The sequence below is a fragment of the Telopea speciosissima genome, chromosome 5 (assembly GCF_018873765.1).
Source record: "Telopea speciosissima isolate NSW1024214 ecotype Mountain lineage chromosome 5, Tspe_v1, whole genome shotgun sequence".
NCBI lineage: Eukaryota > Viridiplantae > Streptophyta > Magnoliopsida > Proteales > Proteaceae > Telopea > Telopea speciosissima.
The window spans coordinates 30883153-30906325 of record NC_057920.1 but is presented as its reverse complement, the minus strand read 5'-3'; the positions used below and the strand labels follow the sequence as shown (position 1 = coordinate 30906325).

At 41.8% G+C, this 23173-nt stretch overlaps 1 protein-coding gene across 4 annotated transcripts in view; it reads left to right on the top strand.

Moving 5' to 3' along the window:
* Positions 1 to 23173, top strand: part of LOC122661368 (isoamylase 1, chloroplastic) — a 144038-nt gene that overhangs the window by 5815 nt on the left and 115050 nt on the right. The gene's annotated exons all lie outside the window — the stretch shown is intronic.

Sequence of the window (23173 nt, the reverse complement as noted above, 5' to 3'; positions counted from 1 at the left end):
CTGATTTTTGGAGGGCTGATTACTTCTATTACAAGGACCAATCGACCTCAATATTGCACATTTCCAAGCTTTTTTGAAGACCCTTACCCCAATCGATCTCTACTTTTCAGGGTTTTTCAAAACCTTGATACAAATCGATTTTTGGGGATAGGGATGTTTGCTGCTGCCGAAGTGCTTTGGAGGTGGTTCTAACATTAAAAGTGACATACTCCTCCATCAATTCATGGCTTGAAGAAGTTTTATTTACTGTGATAGCTGCTGCCCTAATTTTCTGCAACTTTTTGGTGTCTCTCCCTCTTGAAGATAAATTCCTTGCAACTGGAGATTGGTTGTTCGCATTGGAGGTCCCATTCAAGCATTATTAATCAGCATCTATTGTAAGTCTACATCAGCAATTACAGCCCTCTTTCCCTATATCGATCTCAATTTCAGGGTTTTCCAAAACCCTGACTAAAATCAATTTTAGGGTTTGGGTTGTCCTATCAAGCTAATTTTTTGAGGAGAGTCTTATACATATCAGAGGAGTATTTGACCCACGTTTCAGCATCATTCATGGAGTTATTTTGAAAAAAATTCAGGTTTCACTCTTATGGCTCAATTTCACCAACTATCAACCTATTTTTTTTCGAGTTCCTATATGGCTGGTTGCATCACTTACTATTGGATCTGCTGAGTTATTATCTTATACTTGCTGGTTCTATTGAGATTGATTGGCTTTTGTAAGCATGACTGGTTAACATATTACTGCTGCCTTTATGAGGACTACTGCTACCCTGTTCTTGAGGCTGAGTATCCTACTATTGGAGATCGAATTTCTTTCATTATTGAAGACTCGAATCTACTACCCTGGAGATCAGTTTATTTGGGATTACAACAGTGTGTTCTATAGTTATTGGTTGCAACTACGAACCTATTTAGTTGTGTGAAGTTTTCTCTACTGATTCAAATCCAGCTTACTTTGAGAGCTTGATCCCAGCATTGTTCACTAATTCAGATTTGATCCAAGTTTTTTGTTGAAGCTTATTACATCAATTCTGCCTGGATATTTTCATCAGTTCTAATCAGCATATGGGAGTTTATAAATTGGAGTTTTACACAGTTGTTCTTTCTTGTTTGAAGATTGATCAAGCCTTGTAGATTGGAGCCTTTCCTTGCTTCAAATCCGATCTGTTTTTTACTTTAAATCAGATCTGAATATTGGAGTTAGGTGTTTCTCCCCTGCAGGAGTTTCCATCTAAGGAGTTTGTTTGATCGTTTGAAGATGGTTGACAATTTATATGTTGCATTGTTTTTTCTCCATGGTTCTTTATCCCACTGCTTCTTACGATACCCATCTCCTGTACCATACCTTTGGCACTTACCAATCACCACCTTGGAAGTTTATGGTTTACTCTACTTTGCCATTTCTTCTTTTTTCCATTTCCATGGCACCTTTGGAAATTCTGGAGGATTATACTTTTGCACTATCTCTTACATCATCTCTGTTATGTCCAGATGTACTACTACACGTGAGGAGGAGATTATGTACAGTACACCTGCAAACATTGCAGAAGCAAAACTTGCAGGAACACTTGGAGTAAAACATAGAAGATTAGTGTTTCCACCATTGCCATTGGGTATCCTTCGTTACTGGGTTGAATTTGCCGTAAGGGGGGGATTAAAGTATTAAAGTATTGAAGATATTTGGTTGTTGCCTGCCTATTTGAGGATTTGTTACCTTCCTATATGAGGATTTATAGTTGGGTTGATTATTTCCGTTGCCTAATTCAGTTTATTTCGCTGCTTGCTGCCCTAGTTCTACACTTCAAGATATTATGTCACTATGACAATCTTTCATGACTGGATAGCTATTGAAGATTGGTGAAAGTTTGTTGATCAAGTCTGTCCAGGTTTTGAAGATCAATTATTTCAAGTTCTTGAAGATTTATTTGGGAGCTTCATTCATCTGTCAAGCTGGACTCTGCTCCAACTTAGTTTCTTCCCATTTTGTTCAAATTGGGCATTAGTGCCTTATATGCGCCAACTTGAAGGGGAGTGTTAGAATATTGGAGTTTTTTTTCTTATTAGTTCAAGCTGGATCTTCTTTCTTTACTTATTTGTATAATCCAGCTTGAGGGGGAGTGTTAGAATATGTAATCCAGAATACCGTGGGGGTATTCTGGTCCTTTTAGGATAGATTTATTCTTATGTTATTAGGATTAAGTTGCTGCTCTTATAGAGTCAGTTAGTTAGGGGTAATTCTGTGTATTTCAGTCCCTTTGTAACTTTCCCCTGGGGCTTACTTATCAATGAATTAAGTCATTATTTTCTCTCATTCTCTCTGTCTAACTCACGGTTCTGCTAACACAATACTTGTAGGAGAAATAGAGTCATAGGAAACAAATTGGGCTATGGGGTTAGTATAGACTCTCTTCTCCTTTCTCATAGGAATGGGAAGATCTAATTTAGAAGGAGAAGTACTACCTGACTGAGGAGGATGAGACTGAGGATGTGGATCCAAAGAGGGGTTTTGGCAGGGCTGCTTTCTTTTTCCCTTCAAGCATTCACCTCTTGTGAATACAACATCTTTGAATCTTATTCCCTTGTATTCTTTTTTTCTGCTAGCATCACCACCACTACTAGCATCAATATCAACACCACCATCAGCATCAACAACATCCACTTCTTTGTATTTTCAATATCAAATAGGAATTAGGGAAGTGGAGGTAGGCAAGGGAGATAGAAAAGGAATGGCATCAGCATCTTATTCACTTTTGGTACTCTCCCCCTGAAGAGGATGCTGAGGAGAAGAAAAGTAAGGAATACACTCAAAGAAGGTGATATCTTTGGAGAGAAGTCGCCTTCGGGAAGGAGGATGGTAGCACTTGTACCCTTTGGTTGAATCAGAGTAGCCCAAGAAGATGCACTTGAGAGCTTTGGGATTCAGGTTGGTGCAGGCTCATTTGTTGACATGAACATAACAAACACAACAAAAGATTTTTGGAGGCAAGGAGAAGACTGAGGATTGAGGAGAAAGAAGAGCTAGGGGAGATTTGGAGCCAAGGAGTGGAGTTGGCATCCAATTAATAAGAAAGGCAGCGGTAAGAAGTGCATCATGCTAGAAAGTCTTAGGCACATGCATACCAAAGAGAAGACCCCTGGTGATTTCCAACAAGTGATGGTTTTTTCTCTCAGTCACCCCATTTTGTTGAGGGGTGTCAACACAGGCCAGTTGATGAATGATGCCATTATTAGTAAAGAACTGTTGGAGCCCCCATATACATGTCACCTCCCTTTCAGACTTAACAATTTGGATTCGAGTACCAAACTGAGTACTGATAAGTTGATAAAAATCCTTAAAAGCATCATAAACATCACTCTTTTGTTTCAACAAAACAGTCCAAGTAGATCTAGAATAGTCATCCACAAATGAAACAAAGTAACGAAATCCAGACAAAGAAGTAGTAGGAGAAGGTCCCCAAACATCAGTATGAACAAGAGAAAATGGTGCAGTAGATCTATTACCACGATAAGGATAAGATGTGCGACAATGTTTAGCAAAAATACAAGATTCACACTGAAAAACATAAGAACGAAAAGAAGTAAACAAGTGGGGTAACTGTTTCCTCATAACAACAACAGAGGGATGACCCAAACATTGATGCCAAAGCATTACAGACTCCAAAGTACTACGGTTACTCCGTGTTAGGTTTTAGAGTAGAAGAAGAAGAGAGAAAAGCTCCAAGAGAGCAAACACGAATTTTGGGTTTTGTGTGTTATGTCTCAAACTAGAGATAAACTAGTTTATATTGAAAAGAATAGGTAATTACATAGAGGCCCCTGGTCTTATACACATGTGATGCAGATTCATCACCAAATAGGGCTTATTTCTTTAGAAATAAGTCTAGGGTTGGGATATATATATGTTGGGCCTTTGATCCCAAGGGTTTTCTATGTAATAGGCCACTTTAATGAGCCTAAACTAGGGGTATATAGGTTGCATACGGGATTAGCCTAATACTTAGTTTATTTTTATGTTTTTTAATTGAACCGGTTCAAATTGATTGCATCCAATTGGTTCAATTTAAGTGATCATGTGACTTGGTTAAGTGGTCATGTGACAACTTATGTGGTCATGTGACAACTTAAGTGGTCATGTGATATAAGTTGGGCTGGATTAGGACTCTATAAGTCCAGCCATGTTTTGATTCTATTTTCTTTAGTATTCTAGTTTCCTAGTCAGTTTAAGTTACCTAATAGGTTAGGGATAGGGTTAGGCCTTTCCTTTTTAGTATCTAAGTCTAATTTTGAGTCTTCTATATAAGTTTGTAAGGGAGGCCAGCATTGAACACGAATTTAATTAATGAAAAAGCTTTTGTTTGCTGCCATAGCTGCTGCTCTGCTCTGTTGAGTGAACCTTGTGAGTAATATCAAGGCTACCTTGTGGGTAATATTAAGGTCAAGGGATTGGTGGATTCCGATCGACTCCTTGCATCTTGTAGATCGGGAGACCCCATTGTTCATCTTCAAAGCTGTTGCCATTGAAGATCTCTTCAAATCCAGCAAGTTTGAATCTGAACTTTGTTTAAACTTTCTTCGTCTCACTCCTACCCTAACTAGGATTCCTCCATAACTTCAAATCTGTCCATTAGTTTCAAACCAAACTTTCAGCATACATCCCTTACATCATTATTGACACTCGATCTCAGTTGCTGCCCAATCTGTCCATCAAAACCCTAAATCCAATTCTGTTTAATGTAGTCCTAGGTAGGAGTAGTCCCACTAGGAACTAGGGTAATAGGATCACCACACAATGCTGGCCGATTGGGACAGCATAGGCTAATTAGGGTTAGGGTTAAGTTTTCGAGCTAGGGTTGTATTTGGTAATGATGTGCAGGTTTTTATGAGTCTATTGGTGTAGGTTTGGATTGATTTGGATGAAGTTGGAAATCTAGGGTTTCGGGTTAGAGGCCTTATAAAAATGGAGTGTTTTCAGGATCTAGTATTTAGGGGTCGATTTTGGGAAAGGGGTTTATAGGGTATTAATGGGCAGGTCTAGGGGGTTATTTTGGTATAAAGAAGTTAGGGTTTGGATGAGTTACGAAATTCTGCAATTCTGGACAGAATTGAGTTGTAGGTTTAATGGAGGTTAGGGTTTGATGGATGGAGGGGTGTGTGGATTAGGTTAGAGGATGAAGAGGGGAAGGATATATGCAGGAAATTAAAATTACTTATTGGTTTGATCTCCTTCAAAAGCAGCAGCAGCAACTTGAAGAAGCTCGATTGAATAAGAAGAAGGACCTCCCGATCTACAAGATGCAAGGAGTCGATCGGAGTCCAGCAATCCCTTGACCTTGATATTACCCACAAGGTAGCCTTGATATTACTCACAAGGTTCACTCAACAGAGCAGAGCAGCAGCTATGGCAGCAAACAAAAGCTTTTTCATTAATTAAATTCGTGTTCAATGCTGGCCTCCCTTACAACCTTATATAGAAGACTCAAAATTAGACTTAGACACTAGAAAGGGAAGGCCTAACCCTATGCCTAACCTGTTAGGTAACTTAAACTGACTAGGAAACTAGAATACTAAGGAAATAGACTCAAAACATGGCTGGACTTATAGAGTCCTAATCCAGCCCAACTTACATCATATGACCACTTAAGTTGTCACATGACCACTTAACCAAGTCACATGATCACTTAAATTGAACCAATTGGATGCAACCAATTTGAACCGGTTCAATTAAAAAACATAATAATAAACTAAGTATTCGGCTAATCCCGTATGCAACCTATATACCCCTAGTTTAGGCTCATTAAAGTGGCCTATTACATAGAAAACCCTTGGGATCAAAGGCCCAACATATATATATCCCAACCCTAGACTTATTTCTAAAGAAATAAACCCTATTTGGTGATGAATCTGCATCAACATGTCATAAAGAACATATAAAAGATGTGGTTATATTCAAATATACCCCTGACTACTATTCTTAACACTCACCCTCAAGCTGGGTGGTATATGTCATACATGCCCAGTTTGTCCAACAAGCAATCAAAGTGATAAAAGCTAAGTCCTTTGTTGAAGATGTCGGCCACTTGTTCATTTGTCTTCACACAAGGAGTGCAAATGGTTTTTAATTCTATCTTCTCCTTGATAAAATGTCTGTCAACCTCAACATGCTTTGTCTTTTCATGTTGAACTGGGTTGTAGCTAATACTTATGGCTGCCTTGTTATCACAGTATAAGCTCATAGGTTTAATAGTCTCAAATCCCAATTCTTGGACAAGTTTCTTCAACCACAAGATTTCACACACTCCGTGAGCCATGGCTCTAAACTCTACCTCTGCACTCGACCTAGCCACCACAGGTTGCTTCTTACTTCTCCAGGTGACCAAATTTCCACCAACGAAGGTATAGTATCCAGAGGTGGATCTTCTATCAGAAATAGATCCAGCCCAGTCAGCATCAGTGTATGTTTCAATCCTTAAGTGACCATTTCTAGAGAAGAGAAGACCTTTTCCAGGGCATGACTTCAAATATCTGAGGATCTTATAAACCGTATCAAGATGTCCCATTTTAGGTGCATGCATAAACTGACTTACCACTCCAACAACATAGGCTATGTCAGGTCGGGTAAGGGAAAGATAGATTAGCTTGCCTACCAATCTCTGATATTTTTCAGCGTCCACAAGAGGTTCACCACAATCTTCTCCTAGTTTGTGATTCTGATCAATAGGGGAGGAGATTGGTTTGCACCCTAAGTAGCCTGTCTCTGTAAGCAGATTAAGGACAAACTTCCTTTGGCAAACATTGATTCCTTGCTTGGATCTTGAAACTTCAATCCCCAGAAAATACTTTAATGGACCGAGATCTTTGATCTCAAACTGTCGAGCCAAGTAAAATTTAAGCTTTGAGATTCCAGTCTCATTGTTTCCCGTGACTACAATGTCATCAACGTATACAATGAGAGCTGTAATAGTGCTATCCCTCTTTTGTATAAACAAGGTGTGATCGACTTGATTTTGAGTGTATCCATTCTATAAGATAGCTTGTCCATACCTCTCAAAACAAGCCTTAGGAGACTGTTTGAGTCCATAAAGAGCCTTCCTAAGACGACACACTTTTCCACTGCCACTAGGATGCTTGAACCCAGGAGGAGAGTGCATATAGACCTCTTCTTCTAAGTCCCCATGTAAGAATGCATTTTTTACATCAAGCTGGTACAATGGCCAATCAAGATTTGTAGCCATTGAGAGAAGTACACGAATGGAATTATGCTTGGCCACTGGAGCAAAGTTCTCCTGATCATCAATGCCATACACCTGTGTATAAACCTTAGCAACAAGTCTTGCCTTATACCTCTCCACAGTACCATCAGATTTGAACTTGACTGTGAATACCCATCTGCATCCAACAGGAATTCTCCCTTTTGGGAGTTCAACAAGATCCCAAGTGTGATTCTTCTCAAGAGCCACCATCTCTGTATTCATTGCTGCTCTCCATTTTGGGTCAGCCATAGCCGCTGCTACATTCGTAGGAATAGATATGGAGGAGATAGCCATAGTGAAGGCAACACCTGTAGGGGAGATAGAATCATAGGAAACAAACTTGGCAATAGGATTAGTACATGCCCGTGTTCCCTTGCGAAGAGCAATGGGAAGATCTAGGTCTGAGGATGGGGTAGTAGAGGAAGGTATAACTGTCTCAATGGATGGAGACTCAGGATGAGGAGACGAAGGAGGATTTTGGCAGGTCTTCTTTTTGGGAAGCCATGAAGAAGGATTGTGGCTGGTCTTCTTTGTATACACCAGCAGCTCCCCCTGTTCTCCGTTCACCTGTACACTAGGAGGCTCCCCCTTAACAACAGTATACACAAAACTTTTCTTTCCCTTGTCAATCTGAAAAGGAGGAATAGGAACAAGAGAAGTGGACGGAAAGAGAACAAACTCAGGAACCTCTTCAACCTCACCACCAAGGGATGAACACTCCCCCTGAAGAGGTGACTGAAAATACGGTATGGTTTCAAAAAAATGGACATCTTTTGAGAGAAGCCACCGACGGGTAGGAGGATAATAACATTTGTATCCTTTGGAAGTAGAGGAATACCCAAGAAAGAGGCAATTCAGGGCCTTAGGATCCAATTTAGTGCGGGCAGATTTGCTAATATGTACATAGCAAATGTAACCAAACACCTTTGGTGGAAGAGAGAAAGAAGAAGAAAGTGAGGGTAAGACATCAATAGGAACCTTGAAGTTCAAGACACTGGAGGGCATATGATTAATAAGAAATACAGCAGTGAGTAAGGTATCGGACCAAAAAGTTTTTGGGACATGCATTGTAAACCAAAGAGACCGAGCCACTTCCAGAAGGTGGCGGTTTTTTCTTTCAGCAACCCCGTTTTGTTGTGGGGTATCAACACAGGTCACCTGATGGATAATGTCATGGTTAGAAAAAAAGGTTTCCAAACCACCATACATATACTCCCCACCTTTATCAGAATGGACAATTTGAATACGAGTTTGAAACTGGGTGTATACCAACTCATAAAAATTTTTAAACGCAGCATAGACATCACTCTTTTGTTTCAATGAGTAAACCCAAGTAACTCGAGAAAAGTCATCAATGAAAGAGACAAAGTAGCGGAAGCCACGCAAAAAAATAACTGGGGAAGGTCCCCAAACATCAGTGTGGACAATGTGAAAAGGTGAAATAGATCTATTACCAGTAGATGGATAAACTGTCTTACAACTTTTTGCAAAAAGACAAGGTTCACAATGAAAAACATGATTGACTGGAAAAAAGGTAAATAAATGTGGCAACAGTTTCCTCATAACAAAAAAGGAAGGGTGTCCCAAACGACGATGCCAAAGCAAAATATCTTCCTGTGTACGTCCGCCATCTTGCCCACACATATAAGATTGAGCCTTCCCAACAGGGGAGACACAGGTGTCTAAAACATATAAGCCATCTGCTTCACGTCCACTGCCAATGACCCTCTTCGTCACCAAATCCCGAAAGAGACAATGGGTAGGAAAGAAAGTGACAAAGCAGTTCAAAGATTTAGTCAACTGGCTAACTGAAAGGAGATTAGTAGCAAAGTTTGGAACATAAAAGACAGACGTCAAAGGTATAAATGGAGTAACCTGGACATCTCCCTTACCAGAAATGGAAGAGAGGGAACCATCAGCAATTTTTACGTTATCTTTTCCAGAACAAACAGAATAGGAATCATAAAGCTGAGACCTACCAGTCATATGATCAGTGGCACCTGAGTCAATGACCCAGGGAGTGGTACCAGAGGAGGTAGAAACCTGTAGAGTAGCGGAAATAGTGGTAGTAGCAGAGGAGGAACCATCCATGTGGGCTACAATCTGACGAAATGTAGCTATGTCCTCCTTGGAGAGAGAGGATGAATCAGACTCATGAACTCCAACATGGGCCCTCGGCCCATTCTTCTTCTGTCCTTTCTGTCCCCCAAATGAAACAGAGGGTGGCTTCCCGTGAAGATCCCAACAAAAATCCTTCTTGTGCCCAGGCTTGCCACAATAGTCATAGGAGAATCTCTCCTTGCCAGCTCCCTTAGTAAGGGGAGTACGGTCCTGAGGAATGGAAGAAACAAGAGCAGAGCGCTCAACAGTGGGAGTGGTCTCCATATCACCTCTACGGGTCTCCTCACTCTGTAGATAACCACACACCTCCTCCAGTGAGGGAAGACTCGGTCGGCTAAGGATCTGCACCCTTAAAGGTTCAAAGTCAGGGTTAAGACCTCCAAGAAAGGAACAAGACTCTCTCCTTCTCAAACAACTGATGCACTTTGGGCTCATCAACAGGACATAACTGGAGATCTTTGTAGTGGTCATACTCATCCCAAAGTCCCACAACAAGACTAGTATTCAGAGATACTTTTATCACTCTGTCGCAAGCTAACAATCTGTTGTAGGAGTTGATAAACCTTTGTAGAATCTCCCACTCTATCAAAAATACGAGCAACACTATCCCAAATGTCTTTGGCAGTCTCCTTGCTCATAAACCTTCTTCCAATCTTTGGTATCATCGAAAAAATTAGCCTAGTCATCACAAGGGAGTTTTCGGTTTCCCATTTGGAGTACCCTAGATCAGTAGAAGGGGGAGTCTTAAAGCTCCCAGATATGTGCCCCAACTTCCCTCGACTTCGAAGAATCAGCTTCATAGACCGTGACCAATCCAAGTAATTGGTGTTGTCAAGCTTGACAATGGGAAGTTGGATATTTGGGTTCTCATATGAAAGAGGTATAGGCAAGGCTGTTTCAACATTTTTGTCACCCATCAAAGGTGAAGGCAAGGCTGTTTCAACAGTTTCATCACTTATCTTGACCTTAAATCAAACACTTGGAAGGTCCAAACAACAGCCCCTCAAGCAAAAGAATTTCGTCTAAAAAAACAGCAGGCAAATATAGGGAAAAACAATGACAAAAAAGCTTGAGAAGGCTTGTAGAACCTCACACGATCATCAAACAGCAGCGGAGTAAAAAGGAGAATCCTTCTTTACTAAAAAACGAGACTGAGTAGCCCAAAAAATTCCCTAAACAAAGCTCTATTGAAGAGCTATTTCCAATCAAGCACACAGACTGGCGGAAAAGCTGGCAGAACAGTCTTGGCCGAAATGCACTTCTGCCCCTTAGATGCTTCCAAGAGACTTGAGATGACACAATGGAAAGAAAGAGGACTTCCAAACAAAACTAGAGCACTTGGTTGCTCTCCATTTGGATTCCAAACAAGTGAGAAACAGAACTGTGAAGATACCCTAGGTTTTTCTTCAAACTCCTACAACAACCAAGAGAAGAAACCAACTCTTAGCCTTTCAAACAACCTTCTATCTCCTTTAAACTCCAGGAACAATATGCTCTGATACCATGTTAGGTTTTAGAGTAGAAGAAGAAGAGGGAAAAGCTCCAAGAGAGCAAAGACGATTTTTGGGTTTTGTGTGTTATGTCTCAAACTAGAGAAAAACTAGTTTATATTAAAATGAACAGATAATTACATAGAGGCCCCTAGCCTTATACACATGTCATAAAGAACATATAAAAGATGTGGTTATATACAAATATACCCCTGACTACTATTCTTAACACTCCGACCACAAACATAAGCTGCAGCAGTAGATTGATCAGATAACCGTGGTTCAAGAAGGTAGAGTCCTCCTTTTTCAGTCCCACTGCCAATAACCCTCTTTGTCTCCAAATCCTGAAAAAGACAATAAGAAGGAAAGAAAGTGACACAACAATTTAAGGATTTAGTTAGTTGACTCACTTGATAATAGGTTAGTAGCAAAATCAGGAACATGAAGGACAAACTCAAGGGAAATAGAAGGAGTAACTCTCACATTACCCTTACCAAAGATAGAAGAAAGGGATCCATTACCTTGTCCCGGCCAAAGCAAATGGAGTAGGAATCATAATACTAAGACATACCAGTCATGTGATCAGAGGCTCCAGAGTCAATAATCCAGGTGGGTGCAGTAGGAGCAGACGAGACCTGCAGAGCTGAGGCAGAAGTAGCTGACCCTCCAGAGGTAGAACTAGTAGCTGATCCTCCAAGGTGAGACATCAGCTGGCGGAGGGCTGCAATATCATCCTGTAAAAGGGAATCAGGAGTAGGCTGGGGTCTAGATGTCTCAGACTCAGATGTCATAGAGTGAGCCTTAGCTCCCCCTCGCTTGCCTCCACGGGCACTAGATGAACCACCACGCATACCAGGGGGCTGCCCATGAAGATCCCAACACCTGTCCTTGGTGTGTCCCAGCTTTCCACAGTGATCACATTTAAATCTCTCACGATGATCTCCACGAGTTGGCCCTTGGCCTTTCCCCCCACTTTTCTAGTCTCTGTAGGAACTAGAAACAAGAGCAGACCTCTTTGTTGATGGTGCAATATCCATAGTTGTTCTCCTGGTTTTCTCACTTTGCAAGTAACTACATACTTCATCCAAGGATGGAAAGGGAGACTTCCCTAGGATCTATAGACGAATGGGCTCATACTCTGGATTGAGCCCTCCAAGTAGAGAAAAGATCCTTTCAACTTCTTGATTCTTGTAAACCTTGGCTTCATCCTCAGAGTTGGACAATCAAAGATACCTGTAGTGATCATATTCTTGCCACAAGCTGATAACAGTATTGTGGTATTCAGAAATGCTCCTATCACCCTGCTTCATATTGGTGACCTTTTGGTGGATTTGGCCAACTCGATCAAAGGTTCGGGCAACATTGTCCCACATCTCCTTAGCAGTTTCCTTGTCCATAGACCTCCTACCAACCATGTCATAACTGTGGAATTCTCAGTCTCCTACTTCAGATATCCTGGATCAGTAATGGTAGGGTCCTTAATAGAGCCAGCAATATACCCCAACTTTCCCCTACTTCGCAGGGACATCTTCACAGAACGGGACCAATCCAAGTAGTTGGTATTGTCCAATTTCACAACAGAGATTTGGGTGTTGGGATTATCAAAGGAAGCCACCATTTGGGAACCACTACTCAGGTGCTAGCTGTAGTTGGTCCACTGACCTCAAAATCTTGCCCAGACATAGTAGACACTTCAACAGTCAAACTAGTGTGCTGCTCAACTGGGGAGCACACTCAACCCAAAGAAAGGAGGTAAACCAGTACACAAATGGTTCTAAATCAACCACATCAACTAGGCTGGGGCAAAGCCTAAAAAACAGCAGGCATACAAAGAGCAAAAAACTTGCATAACTCAAACCAAATCCTTCTAACACCTAAGGAGCTTCAGTTCATAACACCCAAAAAGTGGAACAAGGTGCAAACATTCCATTCTCAGCAACAAACAACCACCCAATGCATCAATCTTCAAAACAAAGAGTCAAACAAGGAGCAGAAACAGAGCAGCCGATACCTGTACAGCAGCAAAAAAGAGAGCACTACTCTCCAATCTTCCCCCTTCAAGGACCAAGATTTTAGGGCTTCAATAAGCACTCATGTGCGACTCAAACAAGCCTGGTTTCAAGGCAAACCAGTCTGCCAAAGGCAGAATCGAAGTTCAAACAACCCATGGCTGGTGGAAAAACTGGGCTATCTTCAAGGTCTTCACAGCAGCTTTCAGCCAAGCAGCACTCTTCTCAACAACCGAGAGGTTAGGGATCTGATAGAGGACCTCTAGGTGATTCAAATGCACTAGGTCTCATTCAAAAAGATGGAAGGATGAAGGAGAATCGAACAGAACACTCCACAAGCTGGCAGTAGCTAGGTATGCATCTTCTCAAGCTTCAATCTACTTCAGCAGCTCCTAACATCACTCCATATGGATTTGGTTTGAAGAATACAACTCCAAAGAATGTAATATGTGTAGTATCTCACATAGTACAGCCTCTAATGGAACCCTTTACCTTTCCAGGGTTTCAAAGAGGGGTGAAGACAGCAAACAAGCTCAATCAACTCTCAAACCAGATTTCCTAGCTCTGATACCAAGTAAAATCTTCTAATGGATCGGTTCTAGTGAGATATCAAAGGGTTAACAGCTAGGAGTAAGGGAAGAAGAAGAAAAAGAGGAGAGGAGAAGAGAGAATGGGAGAATAATCGGTTATGTGTGTTGAGTGATTCTCAACACACATTCACTTCATTAATCATTTCTAAGAATTACATAGACCTCCCTAGGGAGGTAAATAGAAATAAAGAAGAAATAACGAAAATACAACTTAGCCGTGTCTAATAACAAGACAATGACAGAACAACCCTTATACAACCATTCTAATAACTCTAACACAAATTGAGTAGAAATCATTTGTTAGAAATTTTTGAAAGCATCATAGACCTCGCTTCATCAAAAAAGTCCACGTGGTTCAGGAGCAATCATCAACAAATGAATCCTCCTCTTTGAAGACCAAGAACTGCAGCAGCCTCTCTCCTCAGATACTGTTCCTATCTTCCCTTGCATCCAAGATCTCCTAAGATCGATTTTTCACAAACTCAGGGTTTTGAAAATTGTCGATCTAGGAGTTTCAAACTTCTGTTAGTGCTGATTTTTTGAAGGCTGGTTCTCCACTTATAAAGACAGATTTGCCTCCAATTTAAGCCTCAACAGTTCAATTTTTTGGCATATTCTTCCCTATATCGATTTTAGCCAAATAGGGATTTTTTTGTTCAAAACCCTAAAAAAATTGATCTAGGGGCTACACTTGTCTGCTGCTGCTGAATTTTGGAGACACATTCTCACATTGAAAGGGGATTCTTCTCCAATTTTCAGCCCTTAATTTGAAGGATTCTTGGGTTTCTTATCACCACAGCCCTCCTCTGAGAGTTGGGTCTTTTGGCTGCATTATGGGTGACTCTGAAGTCTTTACTGGCACCTCTGCTATTGATGGGCTTGGTAGGAATGACAATCGTGATCTCCTCCCTAATGCTGTCAAACTGGATGGGAGCATTATTTGATCTGGTCTCGTTCGGCATACTTTGCTATTGTTGGCCGTGGGCTTACTGGCCATATTGATGGTACTATCACCATGCCGAATGCCCCTGGCACTCTCTTGACCAGATGGATCTCCAACAATGGTATACTTATGTCCTATTTGATTGGCTCAATGCAAGCAGACCTTGCCAATGGTTTTCTTCTCCTTGATATAGCCCATCAAAATTGGTCTGCTTGCAAGGAGACATATGCACAGCTTGGTAATGATGCACAGGTGTATGAACTTCGGACGAAGGCCAATAATACTACTCAGAGGGAGTTATATGTCTCCAAATACTATGTTACTTTGTGCAGTCTCTGGCAGCAACTGGACCATTTTTCTGATTACCATCCCACTACAGCTGCTGATATCACTGCATATAAGAAGCATCTGGACAAAACCAGGGTGTATGATTTTTTGGCTGGTTTGAATATGAAGTATGACCAGATTTGGGTTCAAGTATTGGGTCATTCCCCTTTTCCCACACTTAAACAATTCTATGCTTTGGTCTCCTCTGAAGAGAACCGTCGGGCTGCTATGCTCCACCCTCCTGTTACTGACAGATCAGCCCTCTAGTCTGCTGCCCAGGCTACCCCTACACCTGTCGGACATGTTTCTCTTGGTGATTCTACTATAGGGATTGTTACTTGTGAGCATTGTCACAAGCCTTACCACACCAAAGAGAAGTGCTGGAAGCTTCACGGGAAGCCAGCTGACGAGGCTAAACGGGCTGCCAAGAAGAAGACAAAAAATAAGGCAAACCACTTTGAACCTAGTCCTACAGCCCCAATTATTGACACTGGTCTATCCCAGGATGATCTACAAGCTTTCCTATGAGTGCTAAGGTCTTCCGCTGTTGCTGCCTCTACTACATCAGCTCCTGCCACCTCTTCTGCTCCTTTAGGTTCACATTTTGTCCGGTCAGGTATTTCATTTGGTGGTCATTGTACTTTTGTAGCTTCCCATCCTTAGATCATAGATTCTGGGGCTATGGGTCACATGACCGGTTCCTCTAGCCTGTTCCATCGGTATTCGCCCACTTCTGGGAAAGACAAGGTCAAAGTAGCTGATGGTTCCTTTCCTCCATATCTGGAAAAGGAATCATCAACTGCACTTCCTCCCTTACTTTGTCTTCGGTTTTGCATATTCCTAATTTTACTACTAACCTTATTTCTATTAGTAGTCTTACTCGTGATCTTAACTGTAAAGTGACTTTTTTTTCCTTCCCATTGTGTGTTTCAGGATTTGGCCTCTAGGAAGACGATTGGATTGGGTAAAGTGCATAGTGGCTTGTACCTGCTTGATGATGGTCGTCTTACTCCACTTCCGTTACCATCTCCACATTAGAACTCCTTAGTCTCTTCTGAAATTTACCAGTGGCACTCTAGATTAGGTCACCCTCCATTAGGAATATTAGCATCTTTATTTCCTACTTTAGTCAAAACATGTGATAAGACCAATTTTTTTTTGTGAGGCTTGTGTTCTGGCCAAACAGACACGTTCTACTTATTCGATTTCAAATAAAAGGAGTTCTTCACTCTTTCAATTGGTGCATTTTGATGTTTGGGGCCCTAGTTGTAAAACTTCCCTTTCCGGTCATCGTTGTTTTGTTTCTTTTATTGATTGTTATTCTAGGCATACAAGGGTTTATCTTATGCACACCAAGAGTCAAGTTTTTTCTTATTTTCAGCATTTCCATAAAATGATCCAAACTCAGTTCTAGGCTACTCTCAAGGTTTTGAGAAGTGATAATGACACCAAGTATAAGGAAAACCAATTTCAGAAGTATTTTGTTGATAATGGGATTATTCTCCAGAATAGTTGTGTCGATACCCCAGCCCAAAATGGTGTGGTTGAAAGGAAGAACCAATACTTGTTGGAAGTGGCCAAGGCGTTGCTGTTTTCGCGCCATGTTCCCTCCCAATATTGGGGGAATGCTATCCTCACTGCTACCTATATCATTAATCGGTTTCCTTCTCGTGTTCTTGACTCCCATAGTCCGGCCGAACTTTTACATAGGAATTCCACCTTTGTGGTTCCTCCCAAGGTGTTTGGTTGTGTGTGCTATGCTAGAGACACGAAAGCTCATGGTAAACTTGACCCTTGTGGGCTTTGGTGTGTTTTCTTGGGTTACTCTACAACCCAGAAAGGTTATAAGTGTTACCATCCCCCTTCCTATTGTACTCTGGTCAGTATGGATGTCGTTTTTCATTAAAGTCTTTCTTATTATCCATCCCCACATTTTCAGGGGGAGAATTCTGGTTCTAGTGAAGATGTGTTTGTGCTTCCTCCCCTCCCATCTACTTTGGAGCCTACTTTGGCTGCTGCCCCTTCTTCCGCAGGGATTCCTTTACAAGGGGAGCTTGTAGAAAATAATGATGGTCATGTTCCTAGTCAGGGGGAGTGGACTCCAGTCCAGAAAACCATCAGTGAATTTCAGAAGAGAATTGACAATTCGAATGTTATCACCTACCAAAAGAGTGTTAGAGTTGCTAGAATATCTTGTATAGGGGTAGTTCTGTCATTGTCTAGTTATAAGACATGACTAAGTTGTATTTTTACTTTCTTGTCTTATTTCCCTTTACCTCCCTAGGGAGGCTTGTGTAATTTGGAAGAGTTAATTAATGAAGCTAACATGTGTGTTGAGAATCACTCAACACACATAATCGATTCTCCCATTCTCTTCTCTTCTTCTTCTTCTTTTCTCTTCTCTCCCTCTTCTTCTTGCTGTAAACCTCTTCTCTCACCAGATTCGACCTACCTTTAAGTTTCAACTTGGTATCAAAGCCAACATATCTGGTTTGAGGGTCGGCTGAGCTCAGGAGTTATCTTCTCCTCTCTTTAGAACCCTATAAATGTAAAGGGGGTTCCATTAGAGGCTGTATATGTGAGATACTATACTTCTTACAGTCTTGGGAGTGGTATTCTCCAAGTTAAGTTCATATGGAGAGAGTTTAGGAGCTGTTGAGGGTGATTTGAAGCTATGGAAGATGACTGCCAAGTTACCGCCAACCTGTGAAGATTTTTCTTGGTTCTCCTTCTCTTCTCCATCTCTTGGCATGAGACCCATTGGATTTGCATTGCCTAGGGGTGTTGTTTCAGATCCCTAATCTCTTGTTTTTTGAAAGGAATGCTACTTAGCTTCCAAATGTTTTGAAATCTTGGAAGCAAACCCTGTTTTTCCACCAGCCTTGGACTGTCTCAGATTCGATTCTGCCTTTGGCAGCTTGGCTGGCCTTGGAACTTGTCCCATTTATGTCGTATGGGAATGCCTTCTTGAAGCCCTAAAAGCCTGCTCTTGAAGCTGGAGGATAAGAGGACTGCTACTGTTTTGTTCCTTGCTGCTATACAGGTATCGGCTGCTCTGTTTTTGCCTTCTTTGAAGCTTGCTGTATTGGATGACTGAATGTGATTGAGAATGGAATGCATTGCATCTTGATACAATTATTGGGTGTTATGGACTAAAGGTTCTTGGCTGCTAGAAGAGTTTGGTTTGAGTTATGCAATTTTTTGCTCTCTATATGCTTGCTGTTTTTTAGGCTTGGTCTCAGCCTAGTGGTTTGGTTGATTGAGTACCATTTGTGTATTGGTTTGCCTCCTTGTTTGGGTTGAGTAAACTCCCCACTTGCCCAAACAACTTATATTGATTGTTGAAGTGTTTGCTCATTATGTCCACTGTGTCTGGACAAGATTCTGAGGTCAGTGGACCAATTACAGCCGGCAGCCCAAGTAGTGTTTTCCCAACCATGGCTTCCTTTGATAACCCCAACACCCAGATCTCGGTTGTGAAGTTGGACAATACTAATTATTTGGATTGGTCCCGTTCGTGAAGTTGTCCCTGCGCAGATGGGGAAAGTTGGGGTACATTACTGGGTCTATCACGACTCACCTTCAACCGATACGAGGCTATCTCAAGTGGGAGGCGAGAACTCCACTTGTTATGACTTGGCTAATATTCTCCATAAAACCTGAGATAGGTCGGAGGTTTATGAGTAAGGAGACTGCTAAAGATATTTGGGACAGTGTATCCAGAGTTTTTGATAGAGTTGGAGATTCAACGAAAGTGTATCAAATCCTCCAGAAGATCATTCATATGAAACAGGGTGATAGGAGTATATTTGAGTACTACAACTCTGTTATTAGCTTGTGGGAGGAATATGATCACTATAACAATCTCCAGTTGTCCAATTCTGATGATCAGGCAAAGGTCTACAAGAGCCAAGAAAAGGAAAGGATCCTTATTTTGCTTAGTAGTCTTAACCCTGAATATGAGCCTCTTCGCCTGCAAATCTTAGGGAGATCTCCCTTTCCATCTCTGGATGACGTGTGCAGCTATTTGCAAAGTGAGGAAACCAGGAGGTCCGCTATGGATATTGCACCATCAACAGAGAGGTCTGCTCTTGTTTTTAGTTCCCACAGAGACTGGAAAGGTGGGGGGAAAGGCCAAGGGCCACCTCGTGGCGATCACCGTGAGAGATACAAATGTGATCATTGAGGCAAGCTTGGAGACACCAAGGATCGGTGTTGGGATCTTCATGGACAGCCCCCTGGTATACGTGGTGGTTCATCTAGTGCCCGTAGAGGCAAGCGAGGGGGAGCTAGGGCTCACTCTGTGACATCTGAGTCTGAGCCACTTGGACCCCAGCCGGCTCCTGATTCCCTCTCACAGGATGATATTGCAGCCCTCTATCGGTTGATGTCTCACCTTGGAGGGTCAGCTACTGGTTCTACCTCTGGAGGGTCTACTACTTCTGCCTCAGCTCTGCAGGTCTCGTCTGCTCCTACTACTGCACCCACCTGGATTATTGACTCTGGAGCCTCTGATCACATGACTGGTATGTCACAGTACTATGATTCCTACTCTATTTGCTCTGGCCGGGACAAGGTAAGGGTTGCTGATGGTTCCCTTTCTTCTGTCTCTGGTAAGGGTAATGTGCGAGTTGCTCCTTCTATTTCCCTTGAGTCTGTCCTTCATGTTCCCGACTTTGCTACTAACCTATTATCAGTGAGTCACCTAACCAAATCCTTACATTGTTGTGTCACTTTCTTTCTTTCTTATTGTGTCTTTCAGGATTTGAAGACAAAGAGGGTTATTGGCAGTGGGACTGAGAAAGGAGGACTCTATCTTCTTGAGCCACGGTTACCTGCCCAATCTACTGTTGCAGCTTATGTTTGTGGGCGGAATGACCGTAGTACTTTGGAGTCTGTTATGCTTTGGCATCAACGTTTGGGTCATCCCTCTTTCGTTGTTATGAGGAGATAGTTACCCCACTAGTTTACTTCTTTTCCTGCATCTTATGTTTTTTAGTGTGAATCTTGTATTTTCGCTAAACATTGTCGCATATCTTATCCTTATCGTGGTAATAGATCTACTGCACCTTTTTCCCTTATTCATACTGATGTTTGGGGGCCTTCTCCTACTACTTCTTTATCTGGATTCCGTTATTTTGTTTCATTTGTGGATGACTATTCTCGGTCTACTTGGATTGTTTTGTTGAAACAAAAGAGTTTTTCTGAACTTATCAGTACTCAGTTTGGTACTCACATCAAAATTGTTAGATCTGATAAGGGGGGTGAGTACATGTATGGGGGGGGTCCAACAGTTCTTTTCTGATAATGGCATCATCCATCAACTGGCTTGTGTTGACACCCCACAGCAAAATGGGGTGGCTGAGCGCAAAAACCACCATTTGCTGGAAATCACTAGGGGTCTTCTCTTTGGTATGCACGTGCCTAAGACCTTCTGGTCTGATGCACTTCTTACCGTTGCCTTTCTTATTAACCGGATGCCAACTCCACTCCTTGGCTCCAATCAAGTATAGATCCGATGGTACAGTGGAAAGGTACAAAGCTCGGCTGGTTGCAAAAGGGTATAGTCAGGTGTATGGCATTGACTACCAGGAGACTTTTGCCCCTGTAGCCAAGCATAACTCCATCAGGGTTCTTCTTTCAGTAGCAGCCAATAAAGATTGGCCAATGTACCAATTAGATGTGAAGAATGCATTTCTTCATGGAGATTTAGCAGAAGTAGTGTACATGCAGCCTCCACCTAGTTTTAAGTGTCCCTCAGCTGAAGGGAAAGTGTGTTTGTTGAAGAAAGTTCTTTATGGCCTAAAGCAGTCTCCTAAGGCCTGGTTTGAGACATGTCGACAAGCCATTCTGAAGAATGGGTATTATCAGAGTCAAGCTGAAGGGAAAGTGTGTTTGTTGAAGAAAGCTCTCTATGGCCTAAAGCAGTCTCCTAAGGCCTGGTTTGAGAGATTTCGACAAGCCATTCTGAAGAATGGGTTTTATCAGAGTCAAGCTGACCACACCTTGTTTATTAGGAGAGGTAATGGTACAGTTACAGCTCTCATTGTCTATGTTGATGACATTGTGGTGACTGGGAATGATGTTGCTGAGATAAATAGATTGAAGTCTTATCTGGCTAAACAGTTTGAGATCAAAGACCTTGGACTCTTGAAATACTTCTTGGGTATTGAGGTATCTAGATCAAGGAAAGGGATCAACATTTGCCAAAGGAAATTTGTCTTGGATCTTCTGAAAGAGACAGGGATGATGGGGTGCAAACCAGCCACTTCCCCCATTGATCCGAATCATAAACTTGGTGATGAATGTGGTTCTTCTCTTATAGATGCAAGCAAGTATCAAAGGTTAGTTGGGAAACTAATCTATCTCTCCTTGACTCGACCAGACATCTCTTATGCAGTTGGAGTGGTGAGTCAGTTCATGCATGCTCCCAGGAGTGGACATCTGGATGCAGTGTATCGCATCATTAGATTCTTGAAATTCTGTCAAGGAAAAGGTCTTCTATTTGTCAGGCATGACCATTTGCAGATTGAAGGCTACACAGATGCTGATTAGGCTGGTTCAGTCTCTGATAGGAGATCTACTTCTAGGTACTATACCTTTGTGGGTGGTAATCTAGTTACCTGGAGGAGCAAGAAACAACCAGTTGTTGCTCGATCCAGTGCTAAGGCCGAGTTTAGGGCCATGGTCCATGGAGTATGTGAGCTTATATGGCTGAAAAGGCTTCTTCAAGACTTGAGCTTCGAAACTGAAGGGCCATTGAGACTTTATTGCGACAACAAGGCTGCCATAAGCATTGCCCATAATCCGGTTCAACATGATCGAACCAAGCATATTGAGGTTGATCGTCACTTCATCAAAGAGAAGCTGGATTCTGGGTGCATTTGTACTCCCTTTGTGAAGACAGTTGATCAAGTAGCAGATATCTTCACCAAGGGTCTCCCTCCTAGTCTATTTAGTACTCTATCGTGCAAGCTGGGAATGTATGACATTTATTCTCCAGCTTGAGGGGGAGTGTTAGAGCTGCTAGAATATCTTGTATAGAGGTAGTTCTGTCATTGTCTAGTTATAACACATGACTGAGTTGTATTTTTACTTTCTTGTCTTATTTCCCTTTAGCTCCCTAGGGAGGCTTGTATAATTTGGAAGAGTTAATAATGAAGCTAATATGTGTGTTGAGAATCACTCAATACACATAATCGATTCTCCCATTCTCTTCTCTTCTTCTTCTTCTTTCCCTCTTCTTCTTGCTATAAACCTCTTCTCTTACCAGATTCGACCTACCTTTAAGTTTCAACTAAGAGATACTCCAAAAGAGGGTAGCATCATTCCACTGTGGCACCAATACCTATCCAATTGCCGGCTCAGGATCTAGGTCCTCATCCTCCTCCTCCTGGTGAGACTTCTCCTTCCGAACTACCTATTGCTCATTGCAAAGGTACTAGGACTTGCACTTTGCATCCCATTTCTCGCTTTGTTTCTTATAGTTCTCTTTCGCTGTCTTTTCGTGCATTTGTGTCTTCTCTTTCTTCTGTTTCTGTTCCTAAAAATTGGCAGGAAGCTTATGAAGATGGAAAGTGGAAGGTAGTTATGTTGGAAGAAATGAGAGCCTTAAAAAAAAATAATACTTGGGATCTTGTAGATCTTCCTCCAGGGAAAAAACCAGTGGGATGTAAATGGGTGTTTATAGTCAAACAGAAGGTTGATGGACTGTGTATTGATATAAGGCACGTCTGGTTGCAAGAGGCTTCACTCAGACATATGGGATTGACTACCAGGAGACCTTTGCTCCTGTTGCAAAGTTGAATATAGTTCGGGTTTTGCTATCTTGTGTAGTCAATCTTAGATGGGATCTACAACAGCGGGATGTGAAGAATGCCTTCCTAAATGGAGAACTTGGTGAGGTGTACATGGATATTCCACCAGGGTTTTCTTGTGACAGTAATCAAGATGAAGTGTGCAAATTGAAGCGAGTACTTTTTGGGCTGAAGCAGTTACCTAGAGCATGGTTTGGTCGATATCACAAGGCCATGATTTTTGTGGGCTATAAGCTGAAAATGCTGATCACACTCTCTTTATAAAGAGGGTTGGTAAAAAACTCACTGTTCTTATAGTCTATGTGGATGACATTGTGGTTACTGGCAATGACGGTGATGAGATCAACCGGTTGAAGAAATTTCTTGGGCAGGAGTTTGAGATTAAAGATCTAGGAAAGCTACGGTACTTTCTAGGGATTGAGGTTGCCAAGTCTTCTAAAGGCATTTTTCTCTCCCAAAAGAAGTATGTCCTAGACTTGTTGGCTGAAACTGGTTTGTAAGGATGTCACCCTTCAGATACTCCTATGGAGGCTATTGTCCGTCTCAATGAAAAGGAGGGTGAACCTGTTGATAAAGGCCGGTACCAAAGACTAGCGGGGAAGCTGATTTATCTATCACACACA